Genomic DNA, 8,899 nt, shown 5'->3' with positions numbered 1-8,899 from the left:
AGTTATGGCTTGGCTTAAGATCACGCAGCTATGAAAGAATCTAGAGTTGAACTTTGGTTTTCCATTGCTTCTCTTCCTTCTCCTGGTTTCCTATGGCACGATGAATTTACCTCCTTGGAGGTAAATTGGACATGTAGAACCCAGGCCATAACTAATGTATGGTTACTTGCAACTAGGATCCTCTCCCTCACTTTTTTTCCCCTTTAACTTTCTTCCTCAAAAGCTTTCATGGACACCCTAAAGAACGTTATAGAAAGGATAACAAATTTTGAATTTTATGTTTTCCATATAATTTTATTTATATTTTATCAACTTTTATTATGAATTTTATGTTGGCTGAATTTAGTTGTTGATTTGAGGTTCTGGCTGTTGGTTTGAATTTCACGTTGGTTGAATTCCATAGGCTTTGAATGCAAATTTAAAAAATTCATTATTTTTTTCTTGTCCCGAGTAATCTCTGTAACAAATCAAAACATATACTTCCTGCAAATTTCTAGATGACATTTTTATTATATCCCATTTTAGAATTTCAGTTCCATTGAATATACCAAACATTGAGCCCTACTATGTTCAAGACACTGTGCTAAGTGTTGGGAATACAATATATAACTCAGACTCTGCTCTCAATATAATGAGAATGAGTCATGTGTACAGCTAACCTTTATGAAAAGGGAGGACACAGTAAGTACAAAGGAAAAGTGAGAATTAGTTTTTTGAACTCTTTGTAGGGTGTGCCTCATGTTGATGATCTGAATGTAATTCTCACTGTAACTCTAGATTCAAGTTACTCAGATCATTAACAGATTATCTACAGTACCCTATATTCTCTATAATATGCATGAGAAATTTCTTTGGAATATTGTTCAGTTACTTTCCCACCTCTTCACTAAAGTCTTGCTTTGATGCTTCATTGTGGACAAGCTTGGTTTCTCAAAGGCTATGTTAACAGAACTCAAATTGTGGAAGCAGCACAAATATTTATATAACACCATGCTGGAAAGGCTATGAGTATGGGTCTGTTGATGAATTGCGTGTCAGTCATCCAAGGATCAATCTAACTCTATTTGGGGAGGATTAAAATCAGCTTGCCTAGAGGGGTGAGGAAGGGCAGGAATGCGAACAGGGAAGAGAGCACAGGAAGGGAAGATAGAGTGAGTTTCTCTCTTCCTTTTGACTGAAAGAGAAAAGACTTGTAGGTAGGGTCTTCATCATAGGCATCCCCATGTTTGTAGCTATAACTCTGAGGAATTCAAATTTTGGCTTATGTATGTTTAAATGTAAAGCATTGAAATTAATAGTCACTGATTCATGTTTTGTTTTCAATACAACTCCTCTGATATGGTGAAATTCATGGTTTTAAGTGGAGATTTCAATATTTTAAGAGGTACCATGCATATGTTTTCCCAAGTCCTCTAGGTAAGGATTGTGAGCCGAGAGAACTGGGGGATAAAAAAAAAGAGTATTTGGATCCTTTATGTTAAGAGAGTTAGACACTAGAAATTCATCATGGACTAGGTTGGATGTTTTATGAGGTAACTGGTACAGGATTAAGAAACAATCACAAAAGCTCTTCAAGCACTTTAGGAAATGAACTATCTAATCCTAAGGATACAAGGGGAAAAATGTAGAAATATGTTATCTAGATGGGCAGCATCTAGGTGGCACACTGGAGAGAGCACTGGGCTTGGTAGTAATGGGCATCCTTGTTTTACACTAATCTTGCTGGGAAGGCCAGGAAGATTCATCTTCATGAATTCAAATCTGGCCTTGGACATTTGCTAGCTGTGTGACCCTGGACAAGTCACTTAACCCCATTTGACTTAGTTTCTCATCTGTAAAATAAGCTGGAGAAGAAAATGGCAAACCATTTCAGTATCTTTGCCCAGAAAACTCCAGATGGGGTCATGAAGAGTCAGATGTGACTGAATAACAAAATTATCTATGTTCTCTGTCCCTTTCCATTTTTTTCAAATCACTATGTGCCCAAAGGGGATGGACAAAGAGAAGAAAATAACAAAAATCACTTGGAAATCAATGCATTCTAAATAGTATGGGAAGCAAGGCAAGTCAAAGTTAATGACCTAGATACTATGGGGGACAGAGATGGTGGGGGAGGCAGAGAGAGCATGAGACTCTGACTGCCCCCATGAAACCCCTTCTCCAACTATCCATGTGATCCCTTAAGAAAACAATTTTCAGAAAGACATTTTAAACCTTTTGGTAGCAAAGACAATAATAATTTCTTGCCATCCTAAGAAGTTCTATGACAGTTCAGAAGATAATGGATATCATCTAGTTCTGGAGACACCTGTGTTTCGGCCCTGCTATCTAATATTCTTCGTGAGTAATTATATCCCTCTCTACTGTGTGATGGCTGGAATTATTCTGTCATGTGACATTCCTTTCCCTACAGATCAAGCACTTGTGCTGATGTAAACAGCCTGAACCAGTAATTGGACATGAGGTGTGGGCTGAAGCATATGTTTTTCCTCCTACAGAGCAAGGGAAGTATTTCTCCAAGATGACATGGTGCTAAAAATACTGTAACTATTCCATTACTGTTCTTTCTGATGAAGCTGGGAGGATTTGCCCTTTGAGATCAGACTTTAAAAAAAAATAGCCCAATTGTTTTGTGGAGAGAGAATAAGAAATAGACTTGGGAGGTAACCCCCTTGCATTTTCATCACAAATGGTTTTTTCTTGTTGTTTCTGAGAGGTAGACTTCCCAGTCCAGACATTCAATTTTGCTTAGTAGCTTTAGAGATTCAGTCTTCACTGAACCAGTGAGCTAACAGACTTTAAGGCCTGAGGTTCTCTCTTAGCAGTGCTGTAGTAAACTCATTTACACTGCACAATCTTTCCCCACATTAGAGACCTTTTTTTTGGAGTGTATATCTCCTGCCTGAAGGCCCTTGGGCTCATATAGAAAATAACAAACAGTCTCTATTACATTTGCAAAGTACTGCAGCAATGAATGCTATCAGGGACAGCATTTATATCAAGTCTCCTAACTCCAAGCCATAGGATCATAAACCTACAGCTGGAAGAGACCTCTGAGGCCATTTAGTTCAATCCCCTTCCTTAATTGATTATGAAACAGAAACAGACAAGTTAGGAGACTTGCCCAAGGTCACATGGGTAGTAAGAGGCAGAGGCAGGGTTAGATCAATGTCCTCTGACTCTAGTCAGTGCTCCTTTTAGGGAAACACATTGAGTTTTAGTAACAAATAGGAAAGAAAAGAGGTTAATAAGACCCAATGAAGCTAGGATGTTTAGGTTTTACCTTTTGATTAAAATGATTACTTTAAGATCCAAGTCAAACATTTTATAGGCTGATTATATCTATATCTATATTTCTCAACTTACACACATATACATATGTATATATGCAGGTATATGTATATACATACATGTGTGCATGTGTGAGTACATATACATATGCATGTACATGTGCATGTGTATATTCCTTTCTCCCTCCCCCAAGGTAGTGTTTCCCAACCCAAAATATAAGGGCACCTAGGTAGCACAGTGGATAGAATGCCAGGCTGGGAGTCAGGAAGACTCATCTTTCTGGGTTCAATTTTTTTAATTGTAATTTATTTATTTATTTTTAATTTTCAACATTTACTTCCACAAGTTTTTGAGTTCCAAATTTTCTCCCCATCTCACCCCTCCCCCCACCTCATATCGGGATGCATTCTGAATATACCTTCCCCTAATCTGACCCCCATTCTATCTCTCCCCCCTTCTCTTATCCCCTTCCCCTTCTATTTTCCTGTAGGGCAGGGTAGATTTCTATAACCCATTGCCTGTATATCTTATTTCCCAGTTGTATGTGAAAACAATTTTTAACATTTTTTTTTTAAACTCTGGGTTCCAAATTTTCTCCCTTCCTCCCTCCCCACACACCCTCATTGAGAAGGCAAGCAAATCGATACAGGTTATATATGTGTAGTCATGTAAAACACTTCCATAGTAGTCATATTGTTAAAAAGTTACTATATTTCACTTCATCCTATCCCACCCCGCTTTTATTCTATTCTCCTCAGAAATGTTTGTTTCTGATTACCTCCTCCCTCCCCCAATCTGCCCTCCCCTCTATCATCTCCCTGCTCTCTTATCCCTTCTCCCCTTTTCCCGTAGGGTAAGATAGATTTCCATATCCAATTGAGTATGCATGTTATTCCTTCCTTAAGCCAAAACTGATGAAATTAAGATTCACTCATTCTCTCTTATCTTCCCCCACTTCCCCTCCACTGTAAAAGCCTTTTCTTGTCTGTTTTCTGTGAGATAATTTACCCCATTCTCCTTCTCCCTTTCTCCTTCTCCCAGTATAATCCTCTCTCACCCCTTAATTTTGTTCTCCAGATATCACTCCTTCAACTTCAGTTCACCCTGAGCCATCTCTCTCTCTCTCTCTCTCTCTCTCTCTCTCTCTCTCTCTCTCTCTCTCTCTCTCTCTCTCTCTGTATCTATCTTTCTATCTATCTCTATACACATATAAATTTTTCCCCTCCAGCTACCTTAATACTGACAAAGGTCTCATGAGTTACAAATAACACCTTTCCATGCAGGAATGTAAACAGTTCAACCTTAATAGTCTCTTATGATTTCTCTTTCCCATTTACCTCTTTATGCTTCCCTTGAGTCTTGTATTTGAAAATCGAATTTTCTATTCAACTCTGGTCTTTTCATCAAGCGTGCTTTATTTCAGTGAATATCCATTTTTCCCCCTGTAGGATTATGTTCAGTTTTGCTGTGTAGGTGATTCTTAGCTGTAATCCTATCTCCTTTGACCTCCAGAATATTATAGTCCAAGCCCTCTGGTCCCTTAGTGTAGAAGATGTTAAATCTTGAGTTATCCTGACTGTGTTTCCACAATACTTGAATTGTTTCTTCCTGGCTACTTGCAATATTTTCTCCTTGACCTGGGAACTCTGGAATTTGGCTACAATATTCCTAGGAGTTTTCATTTGAGGATCTCTTTCAGGAGGTGATCGGTGGATTCTTTTAATTTGTATTTTACCCTCTGGTTCTAGAATATCAGGGCAGTTTTCCTTGATAATTTCTTGAAAGATGATGTCTAGGCTCTTTTTTTGATCATGCCTTTCAGGTAGTCCAATAATTTTTAAATTGTCTCTCCTGGATCTGTTTTCCAGGTCAGTTGTTTCTCCAATGAGATATTTCACATTGTTTTCTATTTTTTTTTTCTTGGGAATTTGTTTTACAGTGTCTTCATTTCTCATAAAGTCATTAGCTTCCAATTGCTCCATTCTAATTTTTTAAATTTTATTAATTTATTTTGAATTATCAACAATCACTTCCATAATCTTTTGAGTTGAAAATTTTTCTCCCCCTTCCTCTCCCCCACTCTCCCCAAGATGGTACAATCTGATATAGGCTTTACATTTACATCCTATTAAACATATTTTCACATTAGTGAAGTTGTAAGTAAAAATTAAAACCAATAGGAAGAACCATCAGAAAGATGAAACAAAACTCAACAGAGGGTAAAAATAAGTGATAGCAATTCAATTTCCATAGTTCTTTCTTTGGATGTGGACAGCATTTTCCATCCTGAGGCCTCTGGAGATGTCTTAGATCCTTGTAATGCTGAGAAGGGTTCAGTTTAACAATATTAGTCATCGCATAATGTGGCTGTTATTGTGTACAAAGTCCTCCTGGTTCTGCTCACTTCACTCAGCATCTGACCGTATAAGTCTTTCCAGGTTTTTCTGAAGTCAGCCTGTTCATCATTTCTTATAGCACAGTATTCCATTACATTCATATACCACAACTTGCTCAGCCATTCCCCAATTGATGGGCATCCTCTCAATTTCCAATTCTTTGCCACCACAAAAAGAGCTGCTATGAATATTTTTGTACATGTGGGTCCTTTTCCCATTTGTTTGATCTCTTTGGGATATAGCCCTAGAAGTGCTATTGCTGGATCAAAGGGTATGCACATTTTTGTAGCCCTTTGGGCATAGTTCCAAATTGTTCTCCAAAATGGTTGGATCATTTCACAACTCACCAACAATGTATTAGTGTTCCAATTTTCCCACATCTTCTCCAACATTTATCATTTTCCTGTTTTGTCATGTTGGCCAATCTGATAGGTGTGATGTGGTACCTCAGAGTTGTTTTGATTTGCATTTCTCTAATCAATAATGATTTAGAGCATTTTTTCATATGACTATAGATGGCTTTAATTTCTTCATCTGAGAACTGTCTGTTCATATCCTTTGACCATTTATCAATTGGGGAATGGCTTGTGTTCTTATAAATTTGTCTTAATTCTCTATATATTTTAGAAATGAGGCCTTTATCAGAGAGACTGGTTGTAAAAATTCTTTCCCAATTTTCTACCTTCCTTCTAATCTTAGTTGCATTGGCTTTGTTTGTGCAAAAACTTTTCAATTTAATGTAATCAAAATTATCCATTTTGCTTTTCATAATGTTCTCTATCTCCTGTTTGGTCATGAATTCTTCTGTTCTCCATAGATCTGATAGGTAAACTATTCCTTGTTCTCCCAGTTTACTTATGGTATCAGCCTTTATATCTAAGTCATGAACCCATTTTGACTTTATTTTGGTATATGGTGTGAGATTTGGGTCTATGACTAGTTTCTGTCATACTCTTTTCCAGTTTTCCCAGCACTTTCTTTTTTTCAAAGAGTGGGTTTTTATCCCAGAAGCTGGGGTCTTTGGGTTTATCAAAAATAGATTACTATAGTCATTGACTACTGTGTCTTGCATATTTAACCTATTCCACTGATCTACCTCCCTATTTCTTAGGCAATACCAAGCAGTTTTGATGATTACTGCTTTATAATACAATTTAAGATCTGGAATTGCTAGGCCACCTTTGCCTGCATTTCTTTTCATTAGTTCCTTTGATATTCTGGACCTTTTGTTTTTCCAAATAAATCTTATTATTATTTTTCCTAACTCTATAAAATAATTTTTGGTAGTTTGATTGGTATGGCACTGAATAAGTAAATTAGCTTAGGTAGGATTGTCATTTTTATTATATTAGCTGCCTACCCATGAGCAACTGATGTTTTTCCAATTATTTAGATCTGATTTTATTTGTGTGAAAAGTGTTTTGTAATTGTGTTCATAGAGTTCCTGGGTTTTCAGGAGGTAGACTCCTAAATATTTTATAATGTCTACAGTAAGTTTAAATGGGATTCCTCTTTCTATCTCTTGCTGTTGGGCTTTGTTGGTAATATACAGAAATGCTGATGATTTATGTGGGTTTATTTTATAGCCTGCAAGTAGTTTTTTACTTGATTTTCTAGGATTCTCTAAGTATATCATCATGTCATCTGCAAAGAGTGATAGCTTTGTTTCTTCTTTGCCTATTCTAATGCCTTCAATTTCTTTTTCTTCTCTTATTGCTAAAGCTAAGGTTTCCAGTACAATATTGAATAACAGTGGTGATAATGGACATCCTTGTTTCACTCCCGATCTTATTGGAAATGCTTCTAGCCTGTCCCCATTACATATAATGCTTGCTGAAGGTTTTAGATATATGCTATTTAGTATTTTAAGGAAGACTCCATTTATACCTATGCTTTCTAGTGTTTTTAATAGGAATGGGTGTTGTATTTTATCAAAAGCTTTTTCTGCATCTATTGAGATGATCATGTGGTTTCTGTTGGTTTTGTGTTGATATGCTCAATGATGCTGATAGTTTTCCTAATATTAACCCTGCATTCCTGGTATAAATCCTACCTGGTCATAGTGTATTATTCTTGTGATAAGTTGCTGCAATCTACTTGCTATATTTTGTTTAAAATTTTTGCATCTTATTTCATTAGAGAAATTGGTCTATAATTTTCTTTCTCTATTTTGACTCTTCCTGGTTTAGGTATCAACACCATATTTGTATCATAAAAAGAATTTGGTAAGACTCCTTCTTCACCTATTTTCCCAAATAGTCTATATAGTATTGGAATTAATTGTTCTTTAAATGTTTGATAGAATTCATGTAAATCCATCTGGCCCTGGAGATTTTTTCCTAGGGAGTTCATCAATGGCTTGTTCAATTTCTTTTTCTGAGATGGGGTTATTTAAGTATTTTACTTCCTCTTCGGTTAATCTGGGCAATTTATATTTTTGTAAATATGTATCCATTTCACTAAGATTGTCAAATTTGTTGGCATATAGTTGGGCAAAATAATTCCTAATTATTGTTTTAATTTCCTCTTCCTTGGTGGTAGCTTCCCTTTTCATTCTTGATACTAGTAATTTGGTTTTCTTCTTTCTTTTTTTTAATTAAATTAACCAAAGGCTTATCTATTTTATTGTTTTTTCATAAAACCAGCTCTTAGTTTTATTTATTAGTTCAATAGTTTTCTTAATTTCAATTTTATTAATTTTTCCTTTGGTTTTCAATATTTCTAATTTGGTGTTTAGTTGAGGATTTTTAATTTGTTCTTTTTCTAGTTTTTTTAGTTGTATGCCCAATTCATTAATCTCCTCTTTTTCTATTTTATTTATGTAAGCATTTAGAGATATAAAACTTCCCCTAAGAACTGCTTTCTGCATCCCATAGGTTTTGGTATGTTGTCTCATTATTGTCATTCTCTTGAATGAAATTATTGATTGTTTCTATGATTTGTTGTTTGACCCAATCATTTTTTAGGATTAGATTATTTAGTTTCCAATTATTTTTTAGTCTATCTTTCCATGGCCCTTTATTACATATAATTTTTATTGCATCATGATCTGAAAAGGATGCATTTAATATTTCTGCCTTTCTGCATTGGATTGTGAGGTTTTTATGCCCTAGTACATGGTCAATTTTTGTGTATGTGCCATGTACTGCGAGAAAAAAGTATATTCCTTTCTATCCCCATTCAGTTTTCTCCAGAGGTCTATCATACCTAAC

The 8,899-nt window shown here is 35.8% G+C and overlaps 1 long non-coding RNA gene across 1 annotated transcript in view; it reads right to left on the bottom strand.

Moving 5' to 3' along the window:
* Positions 1 to 341: 341 nt before the first annotated feature.
* The window catches only part of LOC144457918 (uncharacterized), a 55,270-nt gene continuing 46,712 nt past the window's right edge, over positions 342 to 8,899 (bottom strand). The window contains exon 3 of the long non-coding RNA XR_013487521.1: positions 342 to 457. This is a non-coding gene — a long non-coding RNA (uncharacterized LOC144457918). The remainder of the gene's footprint in view (positions 458 to 8,899) is intronic.

This window comes from Phascolarctos cinereus, unplaced genomic scaffold (genome assembly GCF_003287225.1).
Source record: "Phascolarctos cinereus isolate Bilbo 61053 unplaced genomic scaffold, phaCin_HiC Scaffold_5;HRSCAF=322, whole genome shotgun sequence".
Classification (NCBI taxonomy): Eukaryota; Metazoa; Chordata; class Mammalia; order Diprotodontia; family Phascolarctidae; genus Phascolarctos; species Phascolarctos cinereus.
Note: the sequence above shows the minus strand (reverse complement) of the source record. Positions and strands in the feature narration are given on the sequence as shown.